Consider the following 12,922-nt stretch of genomic DNA (forward strand, 5'->3'; position numbering starts at 1 on the left):
CTTTCTGCTGCAAATCCCAGCCCCAGGCCCCAGACTACAAACTATGCTATAAAATTAAACAGTGCCATTCCCAGGCACAAGAACTCAATTGTCTGTTGTATTAAATTGTTAGAATGGTTTCTGGTATGGCTTTTAGCCACAGCCAACAAGTACTCTCCCATGCAATTTCTAGACAGAGAATTTATATGGGCTAGAGACTACTGCTAATTGGCACTGTAGTTGTGACGGCTCTGCTTTGAGTGAAAGAGAACAGTACCAGGTACCTTTAATTAACTATCACAGTCATGACCTCTGAATGCTAGGTCCATGTCAGAAAGGCTGGAAACCAAGACCTGGACATAAGAAAACTCTAAGGTCCTCTGTAGCTCAACAGCTGATCCTCTCCTCAACAACCAATCTTCTAAGAAATGTTTCTTCAGATACTCGTCCACCCTTTCTTCAGAATGGTTGAGGAAACTGAGACTTTCCTGGAAAAACACTTTCATTTGCTTGACTTCACATTTTGGTGAAAAAGTTTCATCGTACATGTCTAGACCAACTCTGCTTTAGACTAATCTTTAAGAGAAGTATGAAAAGCCACAATTGTATTACCCCCCTGAAGCATATCAGAATGGCAATTAAAATTAATTTTCACACAATTCACACAATGAATGTACAATCCATATGCAGATCAATGTGGATATAGGAAAAAAATAATTCACTTTCTTCTTCTTCACATGACCCAAAGTATGTGGATCAGAAGAGAAAAATTAAGAGAATTTAGAATTTAGAGAAGCCTCTAGTCATGCTACATGGAGCATAAGCAAACACCAAGAAAGTTAAAGCTAATTTATCTTCCTTTTATACTCTTTCCTCTACCAGTCCTATAAATCTCTTCCCTGCTGCATACAAAAGGAATTTTAATGAAGTCATATGACATTTTTTACATCATAGTTTTCCTTTTTCTTCATATGTTACATCAATTACTCATCATCTCCTCTTCCCCATATCTAGCACTTAACTGTGAAGAAAGCAGAGAGGAAAGTGCAGCTTTCAGTTCTGTTCAATTCTACACCAAAATAGTGCAGCTGTAAAGAAGCAACCGCTCAGAAAATTGAACACAAAGTAAAATTAACTTTCATGGCTAGTAAAATATTTAATGAAGGTCCAGGTCACACGTCATCCTTTTCTATAAAAGCATTAAAAATAATTTACTTGTGGGACTGTCAGCTGCATTTGGATTTTCTGTTAACATTGAAGTAATTGGAAGCTTTTTTTTGTACAAAGATGATGGCTATTTTTAATGCTTCATACAGAAAGAGCCAGTTGTTGAATAGTATATGAAATTGCTTTGTTCAACCATCTCTTCCTTCATTAAATACTGCTACAGTGAAATGAGGCTATAGGATTATGTAAGCTATCATTCTTAATACTATTCAGTGATAAAAGTGTTAGGCATTGTCTGAAAGTCTCTTCCTGTTCTCCAAAGAGCTATGTTGGTGTGAATACAGGTTACAGCTAAAAGGAGAAATCCTGACCCCGGCATATACCCCTCACAAACAGTTCTTGCATGAGAACAGCTCTTTCAGGGTGCTGGAGAGAATGCTCTCTCCCTTAGCTGCAGAACAAACGTAGACATTCTTTACAGCTAACGTGGAACATTTATCTTCCTTGATTTTTGCCTGACTGCTGTAAACCTTGCACTTCCTCCTCATCTCTGTAACAGCACAGACACTGGGCAGACTTTCCTTGCCTCGTCGAGTGTGCATCCAGCTGTGGTTCGCAACACACAGCGGGGGAAGCACTCCTCCTGTCTAGGGAAGACTCCCCACAGACTTTGCTGACATTGCAGAGCCTGTAGCCAAGACTTCTCAAAATGCTTGTCTCCCAGTACTTGAATTCCTACATATCAAGTCCTGTGATGTGGCACAAGGCACATTGCAGGGAAGGGTGGAATACTAGGCTGCGGGTCACCACAGAGAATAGGACATGCCTTATAAAGGAGATCCTTTGGGAATTCATTCTTTTAGGAATGAAGCCCCTTTGGTGGCAATCCTTCCCTCCTCCTCTGCCTCCTCCTCCTCAGTACCTGGCTTGTGGTTCCTCTAGCGGAAGATCTGTGCTGCTGGTGTGCAGTTGCAAGAGGTTCAGATTTAGCTGATAGCCAGTTATCTGCAAATCAAGCTGTAAGAGCTGCAAGAGTATGGGTGTTTGTTAACTTTGGAAACCTGCCGGGGGTTTTAGCCCCTTTTGGAAATAAGGCCGTGTCAGCCATGAAGCTCACTGTCATATGGGCACTTAGCCCCACCAGAGCCAGACTGTAGAAGCATGTAAGTGTAATCTTCTTCTTATAAGAAAGTCCTTTACATCTAAATAAGTTTTCAAATGCTCTGTTGCCCAAAGATTTCCACCTGCCATTAACTTTTTCAATGCCTAGACTAGCTACTTCTGTATGTGTGGAAGATTAATATTTCCATAAGGATATAGGAAAGCAATAGAAAAGTGCATCAGGAACTTTCTATTACCTTCAGAAAAACAGGAAGACTGTTTTAATGTAAGGTTAGCCAGCCAAAAAAAAAAAAAAAAAATCAAGCTGTGACTTTCATATGATCCTAATCCTCTGCTACACTGTAACTTTACATTGCTCCCATTCATGAGAAACAGAATGGGTTCCTGAGGTACAACTTTTTTTCAGACAGTGAGGTGCACAAGAAGTGTCTTTCTTACCCTTCTCTTGATCACAATAAAGATGCTGTTTACAAAAAGAAAATAGAGCACCTGTCTTCTTTCAGATCAAGCATAGTCATTACAGGGCAGCAGCCAACAAACTCAGCACTGCTTTTCTTTGGTAACCAAAGACAGTTATTACCATGAGACTCAGACAAAGCTTAATGTTGACTGGATGTCTGAGCTTCTCAGCATTACAATTAGCCTCAAGCAGAGACTTTAAAAAGTATAGCGGGGATACAGTATGAAATTCTCCTTCTAACTCTTTCAGATTTCAGCATGTTTTATGCCAGGGGACATGCTCTGAACCTTTGTCATTTTTTTCTTCTTCCTCAAAATATCTTTTTTTTTTCTTTTTCTAATAGTGGCCTACTTGATTTCTCTGCCCCACAACCTTTCATCCTACTAAAGTTAGCTTCATGCTCCAAGCACTAGCTTTTCATGACAGTTGAAATCTGTAGAGTATTGAATGGTTCACTATTCTTGTTGCCCCAATTCCTTTGTCTTTCTCATTGTTATTTTTTTAGATGATCAACTTCATTAATGCAAACATAAACAAAAAATTATTTTCCTGGAATATTTTTTGCCAAAAATTACAAACATTTTTTTTTTCCATTTGTGGACAACATTTCTTGGATATTCTAACAGAATTTGTTAAGTATATTTCCTGTAAATTTCCAAAAGCAAACTTTCCCTAAGTCTTCCGGGAGGCACAAACTGAACATTTTCCACAAAACTGCTTTCCTTTCTTTCAAAATAGTCACTTCTGAGCACTGCAGAAGCACTAGAGGTCTACCCTGGTTTTGGCAGGAATGTGTGCAGCCATATGCCAGCTGCTGGACAGGTGTACGAACCCTGCTCTGGTGCCAGCTGCTCTCCGGAGAACGTGGCCTGGGCCCCTGGTGCTGCAGAGGCAGCTGTTGATAGGTGAGTTTGCTAGTGAGATAGTTGTGCAATCTTTCTACATGCTGTAAGCGAGGAGGACAAAGCCTGTCTTTTTGACAGGTAGGCTAGCCCTCTTTTTTCCACAGTAGGGATTTGTTGGTGTAACAGTAGTCATTAAGGGGTAGGTGCATTTTTCATATCCTGAACTATGTTGTCAAAAGCTTCAAGGGCAGATCTGACATCAAGAATATTCTCACATGCTGGAGGCTTTCATTTAGGCTGACAACGGTTCAGAGAGGAATTACTTTGTGGATTGCACAGAGTCCTGAAAAATGAAGTCCACAGTTCACAGGAGTCAGGGGAAAAGCTAGGAATGGATCTTTGTGTTCCCAGATGCAATCCACCAATTCCCACTATTATGCCTCTCAGAAATGTGTTTGATTTTATCCTCACTCTTTGTCCCGAAATCTCTCCTCTGTACTTCACCATCCTTCTCTTTACAGTGATCTAAGCTTTCATCATGGTCCCACCTCACTTTATCAGCAACTCTCCTTTGCAACAAACAAAGCAATCAAGTCGTGAGGATTTTCAACTACTTTCAGCAGTTTAATTCTCCTTTCTGTATACTTTTTTTTGCCTATAATCTTCATGTTCTATGATTATCTAAATTGGAGACTCTGTAGAAGAGCATTTTTTCAAGCTCCAAATACACTTTGGGATTGTATTGTCTTTTATTATCTAATAATATTTGTCAAGCATTTCCTCTGAGATACAGTATTTTTTTTTCATTGCCAGCTATGTAGAACTGTGTATCCTAAATATTACATATGAGGGTTCTGACAAGTTTTATCTTTGTAACACAGTCATTGTAAAACATATGATGGACTGTCACAGAGTTAGCTCATATTTTTCAGGTAATAACTAAATATTTCATTTTCTCTATCACTATCACCATGTTAGTATTATAAAGCAACATAATAGTGTTATAAAGGAAAATGCCCTTTGACACTCCCTAACCTAAAATCTATGATTTTTTTAACTGTTCAAGCTTGAAAAAAATGACAGCAGAAGAGGTGATGATTCTATTGAAATTTGTCACAGGAGAGAATATTGTCATGGCGGTGGTTTACAAATGATATTCCAAATCCTGTATTTCTGTGTAAGTAGGTTTAGGTTCTGGGCTCTAATTCTCTGTTGTTGCCAATGCATGCAATTGTCTGGTGGATTCAATTTATATTGACGACCAAACTACAACAGCGTAGTAGCTTATTGCAAAAGCAGGACATATAATAACTTGAAATACCAACAAACCTCAAAATGAATGATATACTGTGTAGTTTCATTCAAGTTTCTTTGGCATTTCTACAGATAAAAATATAAAAATAGTTGGTAGAGATAGAGGAAATGCAATATCTTGTCAGACTGATGGTTCATCTACTCTAGTTTTCTGTCTTCAGCTGCCCCATATGCTTCCAAAGAAGGCGTAAGCTCAAACTAGTCAGATATAAGATTGTTTTCCCTTTATTCTGTTACCAACCCAACATAATTCTCTTCCTAAAATGGATTTCTCTTCCTAATTCAGGAATAGCTTAAGCCTTAATACATGATGTTTTATCTTTCCTCTTAGAGTGATTTTGTTAGTAATGGAAATCACTACAAAGCCGAATAGCCTTGCTAGCTACATAAATGTTCATTAATTCTGTTATTGTTACTAATACATCATATTCGTGCTTTTTTGAACAAAAAGTATATTTTTCAACATGAGGAGAGCTCTATTTTGGCCCCACAATCCCCGCTCCCTCTATCCCCAAAACTCTCTTTAAAGCCACCATTCTTTTTACATATAACAACCAAAATCTTAGGAGTGATAGCAGAAAACCTTTCTCTAAACATAAAACATCATTCCTCTCACAGTAATTTATTAGACTTTTGCTGTTTACTTCTGTAGATTTAGGTCTGGTCTTGCATGCAGATACACTTTATATCCTGCTGCAAAGGTGCATGGTGTAGGGTGTATTTCATATAATTAAGGATGTTAACTTGCATACATCTTGAATCACTAACAAAATTGTTATAGGTTACTAAAAATCAATTTAAGAAATAAAGTGGTTATTTTGAAACTCATTTAAGTCCAGTCTCAACACCAAAAGTAGTGGAAAAAAAGACCATATAAAATATTTTCCAATTTAATTTAAAAAAAGGAAAGAAATTACCCTGCATATTAATACTCAATGCTAGTATAGCTCTCAAATTGGCCTTTCACCAAGCTCCTACATTGCCTAGATCCACATTCTTCTCTGCTTCCCAGTGGCATTCTCTATTTTCTTTAGTTTTGTAGAAGAGCTACTAGATTTGTATTATCTGTGAATAAAATGTGTCATTTTGACCGAGGTATTGTAGGAACCAAGAATTCACATATTCCGACTTAATTCCTTTCTTTAGAAATGCATGGGCACATGAGATTTGCAGTTTATTTCTTCAGAACATGTGATAATTTTCAGCAAACCACACATACATGCAAAACAAATATTTGTAAAAAGGCTTCAGAAACTAATCTCTACTGCAATTAACTATATAGAGCTAGACAAGATAATAATTGCAGGCCATTCTCTGCCTTGAAAGTTTTGAGGGGTTATATCGGATTCCTATAAGAGGTCTGGAATCCTTATTTTTGCACAGAATCTCACTGAAAGTCATAATGTTTCCTGTGTAGCTTTGTCATGAAATAAAAACAGACCTCCTCTAAGATTAAAATATACAGCCAGGTTGCTAATCTCTGCCCAATGTTCTGTGTTTTTCTTTCACATTCTATGTATTTGTGCATGTATGCTTATGTATGAACATATTCCTGATATAAGCATGTATTTTCAGATGGCACGCATTTTGTTAAGTTCTGTAATTCATCTTTACCACAGATTTTCTGAAAACAGAAGGTTACAAAGAAACATTGAGAATATGTAATTCCTGAACCTGGAGTTAAATTATTGCTTTTGAAGTGGATGTTGGAGTCAATTGCTTTACTATAGCAAACAAAACATTTCTTTGTCTCAGAAATTTTCTATCTGAAATTGTTGTCTGTTGCTATTGTTAAAAGGAAGACCAGTGGCATTAGACCTATCTGAAATCTCAATACTTGCACCTTTTAGAGCAACTAGATTTTTTTTCTTTTTTTCACAGTGCAATGAGAAATTCAATTGGCTGACCAAATGAAACAGTTCCCTAAACTCACCTGGAAATATTAATCTTTTGGACATACTACATAAGCCACTAATCTTGTGCCTGTCATTTAAGATGAGGAAGAGAGTACAAGGGAAAGATGCGAGCAGACTTTTTAAGCCTTAGAGTTATTTTAATTCTTTTTAGTCTGAATGAAGATCTCCAAAATTTGCATTGCAACAACAACAACATCACAGACCAAATAAAAGTACTGAGCTGAGTGATCGCTGTGAATAAAAATGAATGTAACTTGATATAGCATTGCTTTGACACAGTCTCCTAATGTTTCACTTCCTAATGTTCATGATCCTTATCAGACACTGCTGTTAACATCAAGACGTATTTTTTCTCAAAAGCATGGCCACAGATACAGCAACTAAACCCTAAAAATACTTATACTGGCCTGGCATGCCCAGTAATGATATGCATTGACCTTACTCCCAGGAGTTAACCGTGTGTACCTGCACCCTATTGTGTTCTTAACATTACTATCCTTTCCCATGATATCCGATACTGCCTATCAATCTTAGTATTTATAATTCTCTACTTTAAAATATTTGTACCTATTTTCTTAACAATTAGGCCAGAATGGAGGGGAAAAAAAAGGAAAAGTAATGCTCATTTAATAAAAGAGACAACTTTGGGTGAGATTTTGAAAGCTCTCAGTGCTAGTGTAAGCTTTCATTTAGGTCTGTGGTAAAATCAGATTGACTACTTTTCACAGTTCAATTATCTGTGTTGTATACTAATCAGTATCAGTTTGCATACTAATCAGATTTTTTTTGAACCTGAATATAAATCCAGGAGATTCCAGTAAAAGGTAAAAACAGTATGGCCCTTTTACATTTGCCTTTTGCTCATTCAGCACTTCATGGATGCTGTCAACTTGCACTGCCTTATTTTACGGAAAAGGAAAAAATCATATGTAATAAAGGTGTTCCAAAAGAGATAATAGGAAGGTTTCAGCTGGTTCTGCAATGTTAATGTATTTATGGGGGGACGGGATGGCGGGGGGAGTGTTATACAGAGAATGGCGTACTTGAGTGCACAGGATTGTGTTATCTGTCCTGTCCTACTGCCCTACATCCCCAGCTTATTTTCCTTTTGTACAGTGATCCACAAAGAAATGAAAATAACATTGTGAAACAATAAATTGCAAACATGTTCATCTTTTCATTTTATTCCATCCAACGGATACTGAGTTACCACCACAGTGGCTCCAGGATTAACAACGGCAATTAACCCCTTTTTGTGTGCATATTGTTTCCTCTACTTTGTGCCGCTCCCTGTAAGCCTTTGTTTCACTGTGTAAAGAGTTCCAAAGCCTGAGATTAATAATACAAAGAAATCATGAACTGCACCATGGATTTGCCTTTTCAATTTCAGTTCATAACAGTGCATGACTGCCAGGATCAAGCATCAGTGAAGCATCAGAAACCCAGTGCTCACTTCAAGATATTACCAAGCGCTGAAGTGGGAGGTATGAGTCACTGTTTGGAGTAGCTTCATGTTTTGTATTGGTGCAGTTATTCATTTAGGTTTGCCTGGAAACTGAGTGCACCCTAACTGTTCTTCTATTTGTAGCACGTAATCATCTTAGTTTTACTTATGAAATGAAAACCTACTGCACATGTGAGATCACAGCTCCCCAAATCCTGCTCAGATATTGAAAGTTTATAAATCCCTCTCTCCAAGGTATCTAAAACAAAAATACCCACAAGTTATTACACAAACAAATTAGTCTGGCTACATGTGCTGATTGTACTCTCAAAATTAAAACTCATGTGCTTTCTTTCTGTAATATGTGTTACAGTTTTGAAAAGGCCAATAACACACCCAAGTTAAAAGAACCACCCCCAGAAGAGAACACAACCCACTTGCAGATACCAGTGATTTAGTTTTGGGTTCAGTCTTCAAGATACTCTCCCCTGGCGACACATGCTGATGAGGATTGTCACGGCGGACGATGCACTGCACATTTGTTTCTGCTAGGACTCCGGCCGCAGCTGAAACCGCTACCACGACACAGCAAGAAGCAAGGGGCAAGCCTGGTAGGGATTTCTGCTGTTACTGTCATAGACTTCAGCTAACAGAGAGAGATGCAGCCTGTTGAGTAGGATACGGAAGAGGAGGGCACGGAAATTAAGACCAGCCCGTTAAGAACATAAATATTCCATTCAGGTTTCATCATGTTCATAAGCAGAGCATGTCCTGCTTTACTTTTGCCTTTCTTCCTTTGACTGCTTCACAGGCAGCTCACATACATACAAGTCTGTGGGTTGCCTGTGAAAAATTTTCTGGGATGTGTGACAGTATGTTCAAGTAGTGTGGATGTAGAAATTATCTAGCATGGTACAGACATCCACTAGCACTCTAAGGACAAATCTTAGGTCTTGATTTTCATGGTGAAGTACGATTGAGTTTTGTAGTGCATGCATGTAATTTTGCATTTGCAAATACCCGAATATATTTTTCATGCATTATCAACAGAACCAACTGTGGGAGTATTTGCATATGCAAAACCTCCCTCATACACAGACAGCCAGGTTTCAAGTTTTTCTAATTTAAGGAAGGTTCTAGCTACTGAATGTCTAGCTGAATTCAATCTTATTTAATTCTAAGTTGAGAGAAAAGGTAAAAAAAACAATCAGCATGCAAAACATATAAAATATTTGAAAAGTTACCATAATAGAAAGAATATTTCTATACCATCTGTTTGCAAATCATTCTTATTACTATACCGTATGAGCAAATTTGGAAATTGTAATAAAATTTAAAGAGCTACAAAAATATTTGAGCTTCCTAAATTTTAAAATATAAATATAAATATTTTATTTATTGTACCAGTAAATATTAGATATTAATACTTTAAGATTTGTATTTAGTGAAATGTTGTATTTCTGCAGATTGCACTTTATGCAGAATAATATGAGAGCTAAGGACAAAAGAAAGAGTTAAGTGCTCTTCCAGGTTAGGCTTTTCTTGCACTAGATTGACTAAAAACTAAAGTGAGCATTCATTTTGATAAAGGATGATATCTGGAGAAAAGTGAACCACAGATATTTTGCTCATGTATTCACTTTTATAGTTCAGTCACGGCATCCCAACAGTAAAAGGGATCTAGCTAAAAATCAAAAATAAACTTCAATGATATGTCCAAGAAAATGCTTCTTAGCATCTCATTTATAAGTTTGACCTAAGCTAAATATACACTCTATATTTGTATAAAACAATAAAAGCTTTAATTCTACTTTTTTAGGGTGTATTCGTGTTAACTTAATCGATAAATAATTTCAATAGCTACCATTTTACTCAGCAATAGAAAACGTACAAGAAACTTGCAGAGTTAAAACTACTTATGGAACTGGAAAAGGGGAAGACACAGCACTGCCAGCTTTTGGGCAACACAGTCAAAAGCTGGATTTTGGAAAGAATTCTTATAGTCATTAATCTAGGTATTAACAATTCATATGACCCTATTAAACCCTCATCCCAGCTTCTTCTCACTCACAGGACAGAATCTGCTGCATTTTGAGAAAAGTTCAGCTTATATTTACTTCCAAATTCAACTGTTTCTCCCCTTTTTTCTTTAACGCACTTGGCAGAAGTCAGCACCCTTCATTTCCTTTGCCTCACAAGAACATGAGTTGCTGTAAGTCAATCACTTCTGAAAATTTGGTCTTCTTCCTTAGAAAGGTATATAAAAGCTGAGCTGTCTTAACAAGGCAATCCATATTGTGAACACATTCAATAGTCTGGCCTATAAATAGCTGTACCTGAGGCAGTCATAAGCAATACTGTATTGGGCTACAAGCTTTCACATTTGTTGTTCCACATCGAAATAAACAACTTAGTAGCAGCAAACACAGTGGGGATACAGCAAACAGAGTAAGTTTAGGGGATTCCACCTTTCATATCCCATTATGAATATCCATTCTGGCATGCAAACACTTTAGCCATGCAGACTTTGGGCAGCTCGATCAAGGAGCTGCCACTGTTCATCCTGACCTGACATACTGCCATGGTGCCTCTTATGTCCAGCGTTATCATGCCATATTGCAGACGACTCTACATCTCAAGTTAAAATTAGGCAACAGACTTGGACTGTCAAGATTCTCCACATAAAGGATTTGACTAATGTACTCTCTTCTGTGATACTTATTGCATGTGTGCTCTAGAGCTTCCCATTAGCAGGAATAATTAATGACAGAGTAGAAATATCAGGTTTAAAGAACCGGAACTGTCATTTATTGCTGTAGCTTTAAAATATGAAACGAGTAGGCACTTAGGTTAATCCAAAACTAATTATAGTGACAGCAGAAGTGGTATCATAGACAAAATTCAGCCTTTTAACCATTGTATTACACAAAGCTCTTACTGATGATACTACTAATTGTGTTGCTTTGGTTTACAAAAGGCAAATATTGAAGAAAATCTGATATGAATAATATAAGCTTCAATTATGCTTACATATTTAAAAAAATATAGCATTTTCAAAACCTGTAAGAGTCACTTAGAGTATTACTGCTTCAGTAGTTTTCTTCAATACTGATCTTTTCAAAGAATATCGTCACAAAAGCAAACACCTGTATTGAAGGAGGGGACTTTCTCTAACACAGGTTTAAAATAGGAAAAAAAAATTAAAGAATATAATAAGAATTCATCAGAGCTGCAAAATCACGATCCTGAGAAAAAGCTAAAAACAAGCAACTGAATGAATTGCTGGCTGGGAGAAACTTGAAGCCATGTGAAAATATTCTATTGATAGATTCTGCCCTCAGGAAAACCTAATTTTGCAAATTCAGTGTAACTGAAGAGGATGGCAAATAATTTCCTATACCATCAGTTTATCCTTCCAATGTAAATAGCCTGAAAGAACCCACATCACAGTTAATTGCTTAGTCAAAAATAGATATCTTTGATTTCAAATTTCTAATGTAGTAATTTCGTGAAAAATGTTGCACTTCTATCTCTCATCACAAGTCGTTACACTAAAAGAAAGACATATTGTATGGCACAGACAGGAAAAGGCTTTTCAGTAGTTTGTCTACCCTCCTGGTTTTGTGTTGTATGACTAGTGTAATTACTGTATTATTTCAAAATAATTTGGTTCTCTGCTGGCAGGATTAAGAAAGCTAGAAGGAGCTACTGAGATCATCAGCGCAACATTACCTAAAGACAGACCCCAAGCGAAAATAAAGGTTAGGATCCATGATCCCATAGAGAGCCAGTGGGGAGCCACTGTCAACCCCCATTTGTGAACTGGTAACAGAACTTCCACCTCTGCCAGCTCATTTATTATGTGACAGAAATACTGTGGTTCATAGGCCCTACTTCTAGATTTACCTTCTCATCCTTTCCCTGTGTCCTCCATATCTCATTAGCTACTTACCCATTGGGTAATGGTGCAATAAAATTCTCAAAAGTATCAAATCACAGAATCACAGACTAGTTGGGGTTGGGAGTACCTCTGGAGATCATCTGGTCCAATCCCTCTACTCAAGCAAGGTCAGCTAAAGCAGGCTGCCCAGGGCTGTGTCCAGTTGAGTTTTAAACATCTCTAAGGTTGGAAACTCCACAACCTCTCTGGGCAACCTGTTCCAGTGTTCAATGACCCTCATAGTGGAGAAGTGTTTTTTTATGGTCATAAGGATAAATGTATAGTAAATTCCTTACCTCAGCTGAAGGACACCCTGTCTCTGACTAAATTCATACCTGACCTAGAGTACCCATCCTCAAACACTGGTAACATACTGTATTCCCGAAATGGAGACAATCTTACCCCCAAAGCATTCCCCATGGAAACCTTCAAAGTTCCCTAAAAAACCTTCAGTTCTCAGAACTTTTAAATTTGAATTCCATACATGAAGTATGCTTTTCAGGAAGACTACCTGAGCATTTCCACTTAGAAATTTGACAGAAGATATTATCCTATATGCCAAGTGTGGCTATGTTTGGGAAATGGGAAATGGGAAAAATTGTATAACCTTGGAAGCACATAGTCCATGACAAATGCCTTATACATGGATTCTGATGATATATACTGTCAGCACATATCTTCTACAAAGGCAATATCTTCTTAAATCCTAGCTAGCAATCAGCTTAGTTCTGATAT

At 37.4% G+C, this 12,922-nt stretch overlaps 1 protein-coding gene and 1 long non-coding RNA gene across 11 annotated transcripts in view; one reads left to right on the forward strand and one right to left on the reverse strand.

Moving 5' to 3' along the window:
* Positions 1–12,922, reverse strand: part of RALYL (RALY RNA binding protein like) — a 387,555-nt gene that overhangs the window by 85,507 nt on the left and 289,126 nt on the right. The gene's annotated exons all lie outside the window — the stretch shown is intronic.
* The window catches only part of LOC104153508 (uncharacterized), a 38,848-nt gene that overhangs the window by 3,989 nt on the left and 21,937 nt on the right, over positions 1–12,922 (forward strand). The window contains exon 2 of the long non-coding RNA XR_696281.2: positions 8,621–8,858. This is a non-coding gene — a long non-coding RNA (uncharacterized lncRNA). The remainder of the gene's footprint in view (positions 1–8,620; positions 8,859–12,922) is intronic.

Source organism: Struthio camelus, chromosome 2 (assembly GCF_040807025.1).
Source record: "Struthio camelus isolate bStrCam1 chromosome 2, bStrCam1.hap1, whole genome shotgun sequence".
Classification (NCBI taxonomy): domain Eukaryota; kingdom Metazoa; phylum Chordata; class Aves; order Struthioniformes; family Struthionidae; genus Struthio; species Struthio camelus.